This window comes from Mesocricetus auratus, unplaced genomic scaffold, assembly GCF_017639785.1.
Source record: "Mesocricetus auratus isolate SY011 unplaced genomic scaffold, BCM_Maur_2.0 Super-Scaffold_100041, whole genome shotgun sequence".
NCBI lineage: Eukaryota > Metazoa > Chordata > Mammalia > Rodentia > Cricetidae > Mesocricetus > Mesocricetus auratus.
In genome coordinates, this window is record NW_024429218.1 from 9,648,990 (window position 1) to 9,664,951 (window position 15,962).

At 45.3% G+C, this 15,962-nt stretch overlaps 1 long non-coding RNA gene across 1 annotated transcript in view; it reads right to left on the reverse strand.

Annotated features, from left to right (window-relative positions):
• Positions 1-15,962, reverse strand: part of LOC121135729 — a 41,889-nt gene that overhangs the window by 3,739 nt on the left and 22,188 nt on the right. The gene's annotated exons all lie outside the window — the stretch shown is intronic.

Consider the following 15,962-nt stretch of genomic DNA (forward strand, 5'->3'; position numbering starts at 1 on the left):
ACTCAGCAGAGCCCTCAAAAGCAATGCATGGTGATCACAATCGGTGCTGTCACGTTAGCACTTGGAGTGTCCGACACCTGAGTGCCAGCTGCTCCAGGCACTAAGTGCTCTGCACACACTGTATCATGAGCTCTTGAGGAGACGCCTCTGACCATCCATCCCAACTTACACATTCTGGTAAGTGAAAGCCTAAGACGTTAAGGTCACATGTCTATGCCTTTTCCTTCTGTCTTTTGTTTTCGAGACTATAATTTAACTACATCATTTTCCCCTTCCCTTCCCTCCCTCTATACCCTCCTTTATTCCCATTCTTGCTCTCTTTGAGATTCAGTGCCTTGTGTGTCTATTAATTGCTGTGTCATGCACATGTGTGTATGAAAACACACATAATACTCTTGAATGCAGCCTGCTTGGCCTGTATAATACTACTTGCATGTACATTTTTAGAATGGTGTGCTCTTCCCTGAAAGAAGACTGTTTCTGCAGACTCAAGTTCCCTTAGTGTCCTGTGGTTCTTTGTGAAGGGTTGAGGCCTCGTGGTCTTTGCCCTGTCCACTGCTGTGTGTCTATTGTTGCTGTCTTTGTTCAGCTCCCATTGGACAGTCATGCCGGTGACAATTTATGGGTGTGGCATTTGACATGTCAAGGAGACCAGTCCCACAGTAAACTCCTGAATCCTCTGGTTCTTATAGTTGTTCCAATCCTCTTCCTCTTCCACAGAGTTGCCGGGCCTCGGGTGTGGGAGAGTTTTGTAGATGCATCCACTGGGACTGGGCTCCACACCAATGCATTGCCTGCTTTAGGCTCTTGAACGTGGTTCTTGGTCTGGCTGATAAGGTAGTACAGCCCAAGTATGGATGAGGCCTGGGTGTTGGGGAAGTCCTGTTATTTGCCTGTGCATTTGTCAATAAAGCACTGTCTGGACAATAGGGAATCTAGATGGGAGGGACTAGGAGTCCAGGAGGATTCTGGGAAGGAGAAACACAGGAGAGTCGAGATGGAAGCCCGGAAACCTCTCCGGTAAGAGACATACTTAGACTAACAATTATGGGGTAATTACTTAAAGCAGAGCTAGCCAGTAAGAGAGAAGCAAGGCCAACAGCTTCATAATTAATATAGCCTCCTGTGTGTTTATTTGGGACTGATGCGGCTCTAGAACCAGGCTGGCGGGAAGGCTCCTCTCAAAGAAAAAGCTTCTCTTAACATAATGGTTGTCAGGAGTGGGATTGAACTTCCACACAAAACAACAAAAGCTTTCAAGGAATTTTAGAAACAGAAGAACAGAGAGAAGCACAGATTTTGGTAGCAGCATTTTTCTCAGGTGTGCTCTGTTTTGCTAGCCACAAGCCGAGATTCACGCGGCTCGCTTACTGGAGTCTTCCTGACTCGACATAAAAAAAAAAAAAACCTACAAGGTTGTTTTAAGAGACTCTGCTAACGATTGAAAGGTGTGTACGTACAGCTGGAAGTGGCAGCTTTTGCTGGAGGTCACCATGGACTGAGGCGGTAAGCTGAAGTCACGCTTACGCCCGCCATCTTGACGGAAAAACCGGCAGTTTAAAACAGCCGCGATTTTACAGATAAGACACGTGGCCAGAAAAACATAAAGATTTACAGTAAAGTCAGACTTGGATGAAGAAAATCTCTAAAGGTTTACAGTGTGTTTAAAAATATACGTGAGATTAAGAGAGAAAATGAAACGGCAAAGTGGTAAATAAATACAAAAGCCGGCGCTGTGGTGGCACACGCCGGTAGGATTTACTCCAGAGGCAGAGGCAGGCAGATTTCCAAAGAGAAACCCTGTCTCAGAGAAAAAGAAATAAAAGTGAAAGAAATAAAGTAATAATAAATAAATAAGCCACGCAAAGATGGAAAATACACAGAGAGTCTGGATACTGTATGCTATTGCGTTTTTCAGTTTTTTGATTGCTCAAGAAGGAACAGCTGCTAAAGTACACTTGATTATAAATGCTGCTGAATTAATCCAACTTCTATCTTTTAAAAATGCCTTGACTTCAAAATTTAAGTATAAGGATATGTTACTTGGGAAAGGAGATTTTGCTTATGTTTCCACAGAAAATGAAAAGCTGAGGATTCCTTCCAGACTTCTGTGGTTTGACGAACCAAGACCCCCGGAAGCAGTGGACCAGATGTTCCAAAAATTGAAACAGCTAAGATGATGCAGCTTTACAGACTCTGAAAATAAGGACTTATACAGGTTTCTGAGTTTTGTCATGATCCCCATGGTATGAACAGCGCCCCCTTCCAGCACGAAGCAGTTTGGAATGAGCGACATCCCAATTCCCATCTTGTTTATAAATCTTTGTTTTCATTTAAATGGGATTGTTTATAATTGGTTAATGATCACAGCCAATCTCCTTTTAATGGTAAAAAGGGGAATTATGGTATGGGTATTGTTTTTCATTTATTGATACAAATTCAAGGTCAATTTTGTGATATGTATATTTCTCCTCTTGATTAAGTATTGTGCTTATACTGATCTTTTACAATGTAATGCATAATTGAATGCAGATTATAGATAGTTACTTATAATAGTTAGAATTTATAGTTAGGTAAGTTAGGTTTTCTAGATATACAGAAATATATTTGAGATAGATAAACAGTCTTCAAACCTTTCAAAGACCTTCAGAAAATGGCATTTAAAATAGTTTAGGGTTTTTCTTGACAATGAGAAATGTCTGCTCCTGGCAGCACCAATTATGTCTGAGAGCAAGATGGGCATCGAAGAAACTCGTTATGGAGTTTGCTTTCAACATGGCAAGATTAGCCATTTGGGCAAGAAACTGCTCTTGCCTAGACTGACTGTTGCTGTATAAACTGGACATGCAGGACCCACAGGAAAGTGACTTCTAAACTCAGTCTTACAGGGTTCCTGCTTCATGGAAGAGTCTATGGGACTTTCTGCAGGACACAGAAAAATGACTGACAGACTGCTGATGCAGATGGACAGTTTGAAATTTCCTGCTTTGCTGAGAAGTCTTCCAGACACATTGTGGCCTTATGGGCTGAAGATGGATGCCCCAATGTTACAGAGGAACTTTGGATGACTGTCCAGGCAGTAAGATGTCTCTGTCAATCCTAGTGATTGTATATTATCCTTCTGTGGTCTTTGATGGAGTTGAAGACAGATAGTTATAATTATAGTTTTCCTTAGTTATGATAAGAGATAAACTACATATAGGACTTTGGACTCACAAGAATGAGATAGATGATATTTTCTTTAAATCTTGCTAAATGTTGATAGACAAAATGTTGTAACTGTGTTCTTGCATGATAGCTGTTGTATATAATTTGACTATGTTAAAGTTAAGACCTTTCTTTTGTTTAAACAGAAAAGAGGAGATGTTGGGGAAGTCTGGGCTCCACACCTCTGCATTGCCTGCTTTAGGCTCTTGAACGTGGTTCTTGGTCTGGCTGATAAGGTAGTACAGCCCAAGTATGGATGAGGCCTGGGTGTTGGGGAAGTCCTGTTATTTGCCTGTGCATTTGTCAATAAAGCACTGTCTGGCCAATAGGGAATCTAGATGGGAGGGACTAGGAGTCCAGGAGGATTCTGGGAAGGAGAAACACAGGAGAGTCGAGATGGAAGCCCGGAAACCTCTCCGGTAAGAGACATACTTAGACTAACAATTATGGGGTAATTACCTAAAGCAGAGCTAGCCAGTAAGAGACAAGCAAGGCCAACAGCTTCATAATTAATACAGCGTCTTGTGTGATTATTTGGGGACTAGAATGTGGCAGAGCCCAGGCGGCTGGCGGGGGATATACCAAAGTGGCTAGCAAAGGAAAAGCTTCTCTTAACACCTGAGTGTCTTCGTTGGGGTTTCTATTGCTGTGAAGAGACACCATGGCCGGATAAACTCTTATAAGGAAAAACGTTTAACTGAGGAGGCTAGTTTACAATTTCAGAGGTTCCTTCCATCATCATCATCACGGTGGGGAGCATGGAGGCATGCAGGCAGACATAGTGCTGAGAGTCCCATATCTTGCAGGCAACAGGAAATTGACTGACACATTGGGTAGTATCCTGAGCATAGAAACCTCAAAGCCCACCCCACAGTGAAACACTTCTCCAACAAGGCCATACCCACTCCACAAAGCCACAACTCCCACCAGTGGCACCCCATTTGGGATTATTGTAATTGCATTTGAACTACCGCACGTGGGTTCCCCACCAATGAAAAAAACAACCTGATTATCAACACTCGTTCTGTTACTTGTCTTCCCTCTTCTGAAAAGAAAGGTAGGAAATATATCTTTTTTGTCCACATAAAATAAGAAAGGAGGTATTTAAACTGACATGGGAAGGTACAGGAGACATGGCTCAGAGGCTCAGTGCACTGGCTGCTCTTACAGAGAACCCAGTTCTTAGCACCTATGTCTATGTGACCGACTGTAACTCCAGTCCCAGTCCCGGGTGACCCAACACCCTCTCTGGCCTCTTCAGGCCCCTGCACACGCTTAGCAACACTCACACAGACACACACATAAATAAATAAAAATAAATCCTTAAACTAGCACAAAAAGGAAAAACAGAAAACTAACTGTGGTAGGGGGTCTAACAGATACTTCCTCAGCTGACTGAGGAATCAAAGTCAGCAGCTGGGATGTGTTGATAGCAAGACCCCCTGAGACAACGGGATTAAACCTGATGACATGATAGCCTTGCGCTCTTCCTCTCCAGAACCCTCAGCATAAGTCCAGTGGAACCATGATGACATGATAATCAGACAAGTGCAGATAGTGGAACATTTTACAAAAAGTACGACCAAGTTTTCCTAAACACTGCCAGGTGACACCATCATGATAATGGAGTTACGAAAACTGGCAAAAGACCAGAAAAAGCCCAGAGGCCGAACTGCTAGGTATAATGTGTCAACCTTCTTGAGATCATGGGACAGAGGACAGCAGGGAAAAGCTCAAAAACAGAAACCAAAATAAAGCCTGGGGTTGTTCACGGAGACATGCCAGAGGGTTGCATCCCTTGGTTAGGACATGCTTAGTTGGTACAGTGGAAACAGCAGACGTCAACAAAGGGGAGACCAGGTAAGGAGTGCGTGGCATTCACAGTACTGGCATTGCAGTCTCGTGTTAATGCCATAACTACATTTAAATGTGCTTCTGTTGAATGTGCTCCATCAGACACCTGTTTAATTACTAAATTCAGCAATTGGTTGCTGGTGCCATTGTGAAGCTTCCTTATGGTGACAATGAGAGAACACGGGACAACAGAGGCCTCGGTACCTCGAGAAGTCCAGGAGTTCCTTCCCGATGATCACTTCCAATAATTTAAGATAAAGTCTATTATTTTGCAAGTGTTTTGCCTGCATGTGTGTCTTGCAGCAGTTGCATGCCTGGTGGCCTCTGAGGTCAGAAGAGAGTGTCAGTTCCTCAGGAGTTGTCACTAATGGTTCTGAGCCATCTTGTGGGAGCTAGGAATTGAACCTGGTTCCTAAGAGCAGCCAGTGCTCCTAACCATTGAGCCACCGCTACAATACCAATTTCAAGACTAAATTTTTATGTGTCTTCAATGTAAAGTGATTGTTATATATGCCAAGTGAGAGGCTAACCTGTAATTATATCTGTTATTCAAAAGTAATGATCAGGTCTCCTAACAGATTGCAAAACAACACCTGCCCCTCCTGCTGGTGCTTAGGTAGTTGAGCTGATTCTCCCAGTAGGGGGCTCTGCTGACCACCAAATGGAAATATTGCCCTGTCATTGGAGAACACTGATGCATGGACTCAACTTGGAAAAGTTTGTAGGGTGAAGAATAACTGTCCAGAAGTTGCCCCAGTAGTATTGCGTAACAGCCAAAGGAAGAGAAGGAGCAGGAACCTGCATGTGCAAAGATGCCTGTGGGAATAGGGGTGGGGTTTGACGATACAACCTTGTGGGTATCCTTAGGCCTATATGTGGCTGAAACTGCATTCCCCTAAATGAAAACCAGACTAAAAGGGACAAAAATAACAGCGGCTTCACCTGTGCAAGATGTGTTTCTCAACAGTAATGATGAATATGTTCCTGGACGATCACCTCCGTAGCTGTCAATCAGCCACAAATGTCTTTTCCACGTAGCGTTCCACAAAGCAACTCACAGTTGACCTCCACATCTACATACAGCAGCAAAGTCCTGGGTGTGTGCATGCACAGACATATATGTGCACACGTACACACAAACACTGATGCAGAAAATTATCTAATGATCTCTGATTCCTATTACGTCTGAGTTCAAAACAGAAGCAGTAACTAGTTTCTTAGGTCTTGAAACATCTGGCCTCTGCCATGTCCACAGTTCCCTTACTGTCACTCTTCACATGTATTTTGACTCTACTCTCTTCAGCCTCTTCAAACTCTAACATGCACAGCACTCTCCCACCTGGTCCAGCCCAGGCTCTCCTCTATCTGACCGGCCTTCCCAGATCCCCTTCTCCTAGTTAGCGACTGCTTATCCTTCCGATTTCAGCTCAACGGCTTTCCCAGTGCTGCCTTTAACTGCTTCCTTTACACTCTGCCTTCACAACTCTGCCAGTAGACTGAATCCACGTACTGAACACAGGACTAAATAGCATTCATCGTGCCAAACATGCACACCACTGTTAGATTAACCACCTGACCTCCTCTCTAGACTGCAAACAGCACAAGGTTCGGGTCTGTGTTTGTGAGGAGCCGCCCTCGCTATCGCTATCGCCATTAGAAGATGGCGCTGACATCTGCTGTCAGTTGGAGTTTACCGTTTAAGCTGTGCCTCACCCGTCATCTGGGATGATGAGCAAACCACCAATCCCGGCTCTACACGTCTCACTCGGAGCTCCTAGGCTTATATAAGGGGCTGGGTTTCTTAGCTTGGGGTCTCCCTCTCAGAAGCTGATCATCTATCTCTCAAGATGTATTAAAGCTTTACTGCAGAAGGATCCAAGTGTCCTGCGTCGTTCTTGCTGGCAAGACGGTAGCGCGGGACATGTGTTGTTTTCTCTATGTGTCTCAGTCTATAACATAGGACCTGGCTGACAGATCCTAATGTGTGCTCGCAGAACAAATAACTGAATGAGGGGCTGGAGAGATGCCCATGGTTTAGAGCACTGGATGCTCTTGCAGAGCCTTAGGCTTCTCCTGCCTCTTCTGATAGCATCTCCAGCTGTACTGAGGTGTCTGTGACATTTGCTCTTCGATAGGAGCCCAGGAAGCTTTCTACAACACTGAATCAAGTTATTCAGACCAAATTCAGTTATATATATATGTGTGTGTGTGTGTGTGTGTGTGTAATCATATACATATGATTTTAATTATACGGTTCTATAAAGAACTTAAATACATCTTGAAAGAATCAAAGAAACAATGATATGGTATAGGCCATACGAGCCAGTCAAAGATGGTGCTGAGGGGAAGTCAGGGCCTGTCAAGCCTTGAATTTGGGTTAAAGTTTTCTTAAACTGGCAATACCTTCAGGCATCTTGCAGAATCAAATATAAATCCTCTTAGAAAAAGTTAATTTCCCACCAGGCCTCGGGACCTTTACCTAATATGTTTTCCAAATCCAAGTTAAAGTGAAAGATGAGTGAAAGGAAGCAGCTGCCTGTCATCAACAGCATCCCTCAGGCTGTAGACCACAGCATCCCTCAGATTGTGGACCACAGCATCCCTCAGGCTGTGGACCACTGCATCCCTCAGGCTGTGGACCACAGCATCCCTCAGACTGTGAACCACAGCATCCCTCAGGCTGTGGACCACTGCATCCCTCAGGCTGTGGACCACAGCATCCCTCAGGCTGTGGACCACTGCATCCCTCAGACTGTGGACCACAGCATCCCTCAGGCTGTGGACCACAGCATCCCTCAGGCTGTGAACCACAGCATCCCTCAGGCTGTGGACCACTGCATCCCTCAGGCTGTGGACCACAGCATCCCTCAGACTGTGAACCACAGCATCCCTCAGGCTGTGGACCACTGCATCCCTCAGGCTGTGGACCACAGCATCCCTCAGGCTGTGGACCACAGCATCCCTCAGGCTGTGGACCACAGCATCCCTCAGGCTGTGGACCACAGCATCCCTCAGGCTGTGGACCACAGCATCCCTCAGGCTGTGGACCACAGCATCCCTCCAACTGCAGACCACAGCATCCCTCAGACTGTAGACTACAGCATCCCTCAGACTGTGGACCACAGCATCCCTCCAACTGCAGACCACAGCATCCCTCAGGCTGTAGGACCTCAGAAGCAGAGCTGCAGACTCCACAGTCTACAATCACATAAATTAACTGCACCATGCTACCATTTTGTGGCTTAGAGACTAAAAAGAAAGAGAGACCCGAAGCAGTTGCACCTTGTAATTGAAACCCAAATCCTGAGAATTCTACCAAACATTTAAAGAAAAAAGCCGCATTATAGCTACAGAATCTCCTATGTGTTTGCCCGCAACACTAACACTTGGGAACTGAGACAAGAGAAGTGTTGCAAGTTCCAGGATAGCGTGGGCATGCGAGACCTTGTCTCCTTCTCTCTCTCTCTCTCTCTCTCTCTCTCTCTCTCTCTCTCTCTCTCTCTCTCTCTCTCTCTCTCTCTCTCTCTCTCTCTCTCTCTCTCTCTCCCAGACAACCAAAAAGTGAGTTCAGTAAGGTCACAAGATGCAAGACCAACATAGCAAAGCTAATTGTGTTTCTGAATTGTCAAGCGAAATCACTGTAATCACATCAAAATGAAAGTTGGCGGGCATGATGTCACCTTCCTTTTGATCCCAGCAGGGGCAGAGACGGGTGTTGTAGAATACTCTTTTTGTACACTGTGAAGATGTGTTACTCTGATTGGGCTAATAAAAAGCTGAACAACCAGTAGCTAGGCAGGATTTCCAGGCACAGAGGATGCTGGGAAGAAGGGTGGAGACACAGAGAAAGCAGCTTGGGCGATACAGGTAAAGGTAGCCAGGCCACATGAAAGGATGCAGATTCAAAGATGTGTCTTAACTTCAACGGTAAGAGCTAGTTAGAAGCAAGCCTAAGCTATTGGCCAAGCTGTCATAGTGAATAATAAGTCTCTGTGCCATGATTTCGGGGCTGACTGGTGGGACAGAGAAAGACTCAGTACAGGCAGGCAAATGTCTATGAGTTCAAGGCCAGCCTGATAAGCATATTGAGTTCCAGGACAGCCAGGGCCACACAGTGACAGCCTGTATCAAGGGGGGGGGGGGGAATTAATGTGTACATACAGGAAATCATGTGCAGCACTTACATATAGTGCTATAGAGTACAAATTATGATTGGAAAAACTCCAAGGAGACTGGAGAGATGACTCAGCAGTTAACAGTGCTCATTCCATTTTAAAACAAAATTTCAGAGGTTTTTGTTCGTTCGAAGCAATAAAAATGCTTTCAGTTTTTTAACTGTTTCAAATGTACTGACTAGGCTGCTTTTTTTTTCAGTTAGTAATTTATCTCCCAAAATGTGACTTAACATTAAATCAATGAAATAAATATTGAGAAAATTGTGGTAAAGTTGTCCTACATTGCTAAAACTGCTAGACAAATGAAGAAATAACCTTGAAGGTTTTTGAATGTCACTTCAATATTATGTCTACAAATGTTTTTACAGGTCTGGTCCTACATGAGGAAGTACAGCCTCCATCACAGAATCTATCATAGGAATATTTAAGCTAAGTGAAGCCACTTAAAAGAAGAGTCCTAAGACCATCACCTGGAAGTTCAGTGGGTATAACTTGTAATTCCAGTTACATGGGATCTAATAACTTCTTCTGACCTCTGAGGACACCACACGCATATATATATATATATATATATATATATATATATATATATATATATATATGCAGGCAAAAATTCACGAACATAAAGCTAAAAGCAAAATGGAAAAAAGAAAGGGAAGAATCTTTTATAAGACCAAGGAAAAGACAACAAAGCCATACTAACGTGCATTCTATCTATTGCGCTGGCATGCCCAGACCTCAGAGTCCCGCTCCACACCATAGGGGCAGCAGCTTGCTGTCTTGGAACTGGGCTCTATGCTGTCTGATTTTCCAGGGTAGGGAGAAAGAAGTTGAGCAGGATCTCATGAAGCCCAAGGTGGCCTGGGACTTACAATGTACTCATGGCTGGCCTTGAAGTCCTGATCTGCTTTCCAGAATTCAGGGATTACAGGCGTGGCTCTGTGTTAGGCCAAACTACAGCTGTATCAGAAGAAAATGAGACCTGTTTTGATTAATCCTCGTGTGTGTGTGTGTGTGTGTGTGTGTGTGTGTGTGTGTGTGTGTGTGTGTGCGTGCGCGCGCTTGCTTAGTTCCAAAACAAAGTCTGAAATTTTAGCACTTTCCACCATTCTAAACACTGAGGGCTTAACTAAAGGGTGGCTTAATTCAGAGCAGCAGACAAGAGGAGGAAGACATAAGTGCGAGCAAATCCAACCAAAAGCTGAGGTCATCAGGGTAGCTTCACTTCCTGTAAGCACTTCCTAGTCTTTGCAAGGCCTGGACATTTTGCAGCACTGAACTTCCTGAAGTGCTTAGAGAAAGTAATCGGGGCCCTCCAGCGTCTCCTCGTTCTTCAGAGGATAAAGGGGAGAGTGGCCAGTTTGCTTCCACAATTAGATCACTCCAAATCACCAGGCAACCCCGGCTCCATTAGCAGCCTGCTCACCCTGTGCTGCTCAGACTCATTAAGACAAAGACAGCCAGGCCCTGGTGCGCAGACTGGAGGAAGAAAAGCAGAGCAGAAGAAAGCAATGGCTGCATATCCGTTACTGACCCACTCGGCATTCATGAATCACCAGCTCATTTCTCAGTCCCAGAAACAAATTAAACCCAATTTCATTTCTGGCACCAGGGCCACAAGGAAGAGCCTGGCCAGTTTTTCTCCACATCGTTCTTCCATACCTCCAAGACAATGCAACCAGAGCACGGTAAGGTCTGGTGTATCTTCTCTAAACCAACAGAGAACTAATTACTGCAGCACACTCTCCAAAGAGCAAAGACTTTCCTGCTTTCCTCACTGTGGTCCCTGGGCCAGGCTCATAGCCCATACTCAGTTGTTCAGTAACTGACCACATAACTGTCTGGTCCGTGCGGATAAAGCAAAATTCAAGACAACTGAGCAATACCCTGAACACTTGGTGTAACTTGCTTGGTTGCGCTCCACCTTCCCGCCCTGCTCGTCAGGTGCCCAGAACAACAGGGCAAATGGCTGGCAATGAGGACAAGGAGACTGAAGGAAGCATCGCGGCTGGTGGCAGCCACGTGGTGACAGTAGCTGTGTTTGACTTGAATCTTTTGCCTAAGCACGTATAGAGCATCTGTTTTGTGTTAGTCAGACATGGGCTCCAGAGAAGAGCTGCATTAGTCAGGTTCTCCATATATATGGACTGGCTCACACAATTGGAGTTGGAGTCTGGGTAGTGCCACAATGACTGCCTGCACAACGGAGATAGGGTATTCTGTAACTCCTCAGGCATAGAACCTGGAAGTCTCAGAACAAAAGGGAGCAATGATACTATCTCAGTCTGAGGTTTGATGTCTGGAGAGTCTCTGGTGTGTCTCCTCTGAAAGGATGGAGAAGCCAAAACTGTGTCCATGAGTGATGGCAACAGCAATACACACACCTGCTCCACAATGGTCAAGCTTGCACCTACTGGTTGGATCCTTCTTCGTCCTTTACTCCGTTCAAGTCTCTAGCCTATTGGACAGTCCTACCCTCATACGGGACAGGTTTCCCACCTTTAGTGGCTGATCCATGTGACATTTTTCTGTCTCTGGAAACATCCTCATGGATTTACTCAGAAATGTGCTTAGACATTTTTTTAGGTGTCTCTTGTTCCAATCAAGTTGACAATCCAGATTAACCACCCCAGAAGGTAACCTTCCATAGCAGACAGTCCTTAGCAGACAGTCTGTAGCAGACAGTCCAAAGCATGGTGCCAATGACCTAAGCCTACTGGTATTCATGTCTTTCTGCACACTTTTTCCCTTGAGTGTGGGCTATGTCTACTACCTTACCTCTAGCAAGTAGAATGTGGCAAACAAGGTGTTAAATGGCCTAGTTTCATTCAAGTTACTTGTAATAAAATACCCTGACAAGAAAGCAGCTTAGGGAAGAAGTTTATTGGACTCACTGTTCCAGGTTACAGTTCGTCACTGCTAGAAAGTCAAGGCAGAGACACAATGCCCACAGTCAAGAGCAGAGAGTCGTGAATGAATGCATGTTTACCCATGTTCAACCATGCTTAATAAGCTGCAGGATCCCCTTGACTAGGAAATGGTGCTGCCCACAGTGGGCTGTCCTCCTACATCATTTAGTAAGGGCAAACAAAAGAAATGTGTTTGCAGGCCAGCCTGATCTAACACTCCCTCACTGAAACGTTCTTCTTGGGTGACTACAGACTGTACAAGCTGACAATCAAAACTGAGTACCACGTGCCACTTCCTAGAATAAATTACAAAAGGTCTATAATTTCTGCCTTGTCTTTCTTCTGTCCATTTTGGTCTACCACTGTGTAGTGGCTGGCTTTGCGTCCACTTGACACAAGCTGGAGTCCTCAGAGAGAAAGGAACCAAAGTTGAGGAAATGCCTCTATGAGATCTAACTATAAGGCGTTTTCTTGATTAGTGATCAATGAGCATCCCTGGGCTCGTGGTCCCGGGTTCTAAAAGAAAACAGGCTGAGCATGCCCTGTGAAGCAAGGGAGTAAACACTCCTTCGTGGCCTCTGCATCAGCTCCTGCCTCCGGGTTCCTGCCCTGATTGAGTTCCTGCTCTGATTTCCTCCAGTGATGGACTGTGATCTGGAAGTGTAAGCCAAACAAAGCCTTTCCTCCTCAACGTGCTTTTTGGTCATGGTGTTTCATCGAAGCAAAAGAAACCCGAACTAAGACACCCTGGGAAAAGCAAGACTCCAGGCTGAGGGGCGCTGTGGAAGGGCTCCTGTGACAAGAAGTTGATAGGACAATTGCGTACCTGTGACTGGACCAAAGGTCATCTACATAAGTTACCATGGCGATCATCTTCAGAAACCTCACAATAGTAGAAGGCCTGCGTGGTATGTTGATGATAAGTGGACCTTGCTACTCTGCAGGCTAGAAGTTGCCATAGCAGCGTAAGATCTTTGCTTTTGTTTTCCTTCCTCTTTTAAAATTCTCTGCTTCCCTTTAGAACCAGAAGGCCCACAAGCCTCTGAGAGCTACTCACCATACAGGAGGATCAACAACTACGTGAAACAGAAATAGACAACTGTGGGTAAAAACTCGGTGAATCGAGGCTTCAGATGCAGCAGAAACAGGACAAGACCTGTCAGGCTCCCGCAAAGTCCTGCAGAGTGACTCAGTGCACACTGGGTCCCAGCTTGTGACTATTACTGGAACACATTGTGTTTTCCCCTGATTCTGTAACATTGTTGTGATTTTGCCCTCTGTGGAGTGTCCTACCCACCCCCTTCACATCTACTCCAAAGCTGGGATGTTTTCCCAACTCCTAGGGAGGGTTAGCACTTCCTTTTTAAAATATTTCTTCTCTCCTTTGTGTCAGCAGATGGCAGAAAACCCAGAGGCTGAACCAGAGAGCTATGGCAGGGAAGCTATGTTGGACAAGTTTGCATCCCTGAACAACTTCCTGGAGCAGAGATCCTCTGCTCTGCCTTGAACGTAGTAAGAAGAAACCAGCCTTTATCAAACGAACCCCATAAACAAGCTAGAGCCCTTGGCTTGTTCTTACTACTCAGGAATGAGTCTACGAAGCACTACCATGAGTGGGCTTTTAGGAAACACTGTTGGCTACAGGAGAGCCTCTTGACTTACCACCATATCATCCAAAACCTTGCAATTGGAATCACCAGGCTGCAACAAGCAACAACACCCTTAAGGGTATAGGTGACACCTACCCCTCAGGGAGTTACATCTCCCTTTTCAGAGCTTCCCCTAAGGCTAAAAACTCCAGTGAGTTCAACTACTGAAAGAACAGAGAGCTACAAGAGACATCAGTGGAGCGCTGGCACTACTGTCACCACGCCTGTGGTCCCTAGACACTGCATCCACACAACCTGGGATGACTGTTCTTGGTTGTCAGCTTGACTGTATCTGGAATGAACTACACCCCAGAAATGGAGGGCACACCTGTGATCCAGATCTTGAGGCTGGGAAGACACAGACTTTGACAGGATCTCGAGGCTGCATCTGGAGGAGGAAACGACTTTAATCTGGACCACATCCTCTGCTGGAAGCCTGTATAAGGACGATGGAAGAAGGAAGGGCTTGTCCTTCACCTGCTTGTCCTTGCCTTGTCAGCACATCCATTCCTTCACTGGCATTGGAGCCTACGTCTTCAGGGTTCCAGCATCTACAGAAGAGCAGACCAGCCGAGACACTCTGCTTTGTGAGGTTGAGCAGTAACTACTAGATTCTTGGACTTTCCATTCACAACTAGCCATTATTGGATTGCAGCCTGTAAATCATTCCAGTGTGTCTATATTTATAGGGGGTATTCATTTCCTAAGTTTTGTGACTCGAGAGAACCCTGACTAATATACAACCTCAAGATAGTTCAAGGGTGGGCCTGCCTAGCCATTAGAGACAGCCATATTCCTTCTAGAACAGTGAGTGCTTTGACATTAGGTCTCACTTTCTTCTGAGACTAAGAAACATTCAGACCTCATAATGAAGTGACAGAGAACCAATGAGATTTATATGGAAGGAGAAAGGAGCCCTTCACACCAGGCCAGAGGGAGAGTGCATCGTCAACATTTGCTGTGAAAATTACTCTTCCCTTCGTGTATTTTATGTTAAAGTGAAAATGAATCAGGCTCACAGGCTCAAGACCTATGCATGTGACTGTAGGTAAGCACCATTCCTTCTTCCTGGATATTTCTGGGAACCTCAAACAAGACTATTAAGGTGGAAGGTCAATCCAATTATTGACTTTAAGAGCAGTACAAATACTGCTAGTGATAGCAAGGAAAGACACTCAGGAGTTACTAACATCTGTGAGATGCCCGGATGATAGAAAATGCAGAGACAAAATGTCCCCAGTCTATTGTACAGTATGAAGGCATTCTTCCTACTGAAAAACAACAACAAAACAGAAGAAATCAAGAAGATATGAAGGTTTACTGTAGCTTGTCTGTCGGTAGAAAGCACTTAAGAAGGAAAAGAAAGATGTCTTTGCAGGAAGAGTCTATTTACATGGAGAAGTTTGCTGAAACTTCACAGGACTGTGTCAAATGAAAGCTGCAAGCTTCCTAATTAAATTGGGAGGAGAACAGCAAGCCATCTCCTTCATGAAGTCAGGACCTACACTGTGCTTATGTCAAAGGGTGTTTGGAAACCTTGGGTGATCTGATAGAACATAATGATCTCACTCACCCCCTCACACTCGGGTGCAAGTGGCAGCTCCCTCCAGCTTTCCTGGGGCAGGAAACAACATTCCAAACATTTAGTGCCCTCTCCCTCTACCCTGGCTGTCTCCACAATTCTGCTGGCAGACCACGTGAAATGCCCCTCCTCTCCTCCTGGGATTGGTTGTCCTGGTCAGCTTGACCTTACATAGATATACTATAAAACAGTCCTGGTATAGTGGGAAGCATGTCCTCCCCTGCCCCTCTGTCAACAGAACTTTTGGGATCCTTTATGGGATACCAGCCACCCCCTTTTTGGGATCCCTTACAGGGTCCAGTTAAGACTCTATTGCTGGCAAGGGAGAGATAACTAAGTGGGGTCTGAGGGGAAGAATTAGCCACAATGTTTCCAGTCCTTACAACCAGCTATCTCCCAGCCCTCAAGGGGTCCAGACCGGGACTGGAATTCTTTTGCACCATGAAAAATAGGTAAGAAGTCGGGCAGTGGTGGTGATGGTGCACACCTTTAAATCCAGCACTGGGGAGGCAGAGGCAGGCAGATCTCTGTGAGTTCAGAGGCCAGCCTGTTCTACAAGAGCGAGTTCCAGGACAGCCAGAGCTAA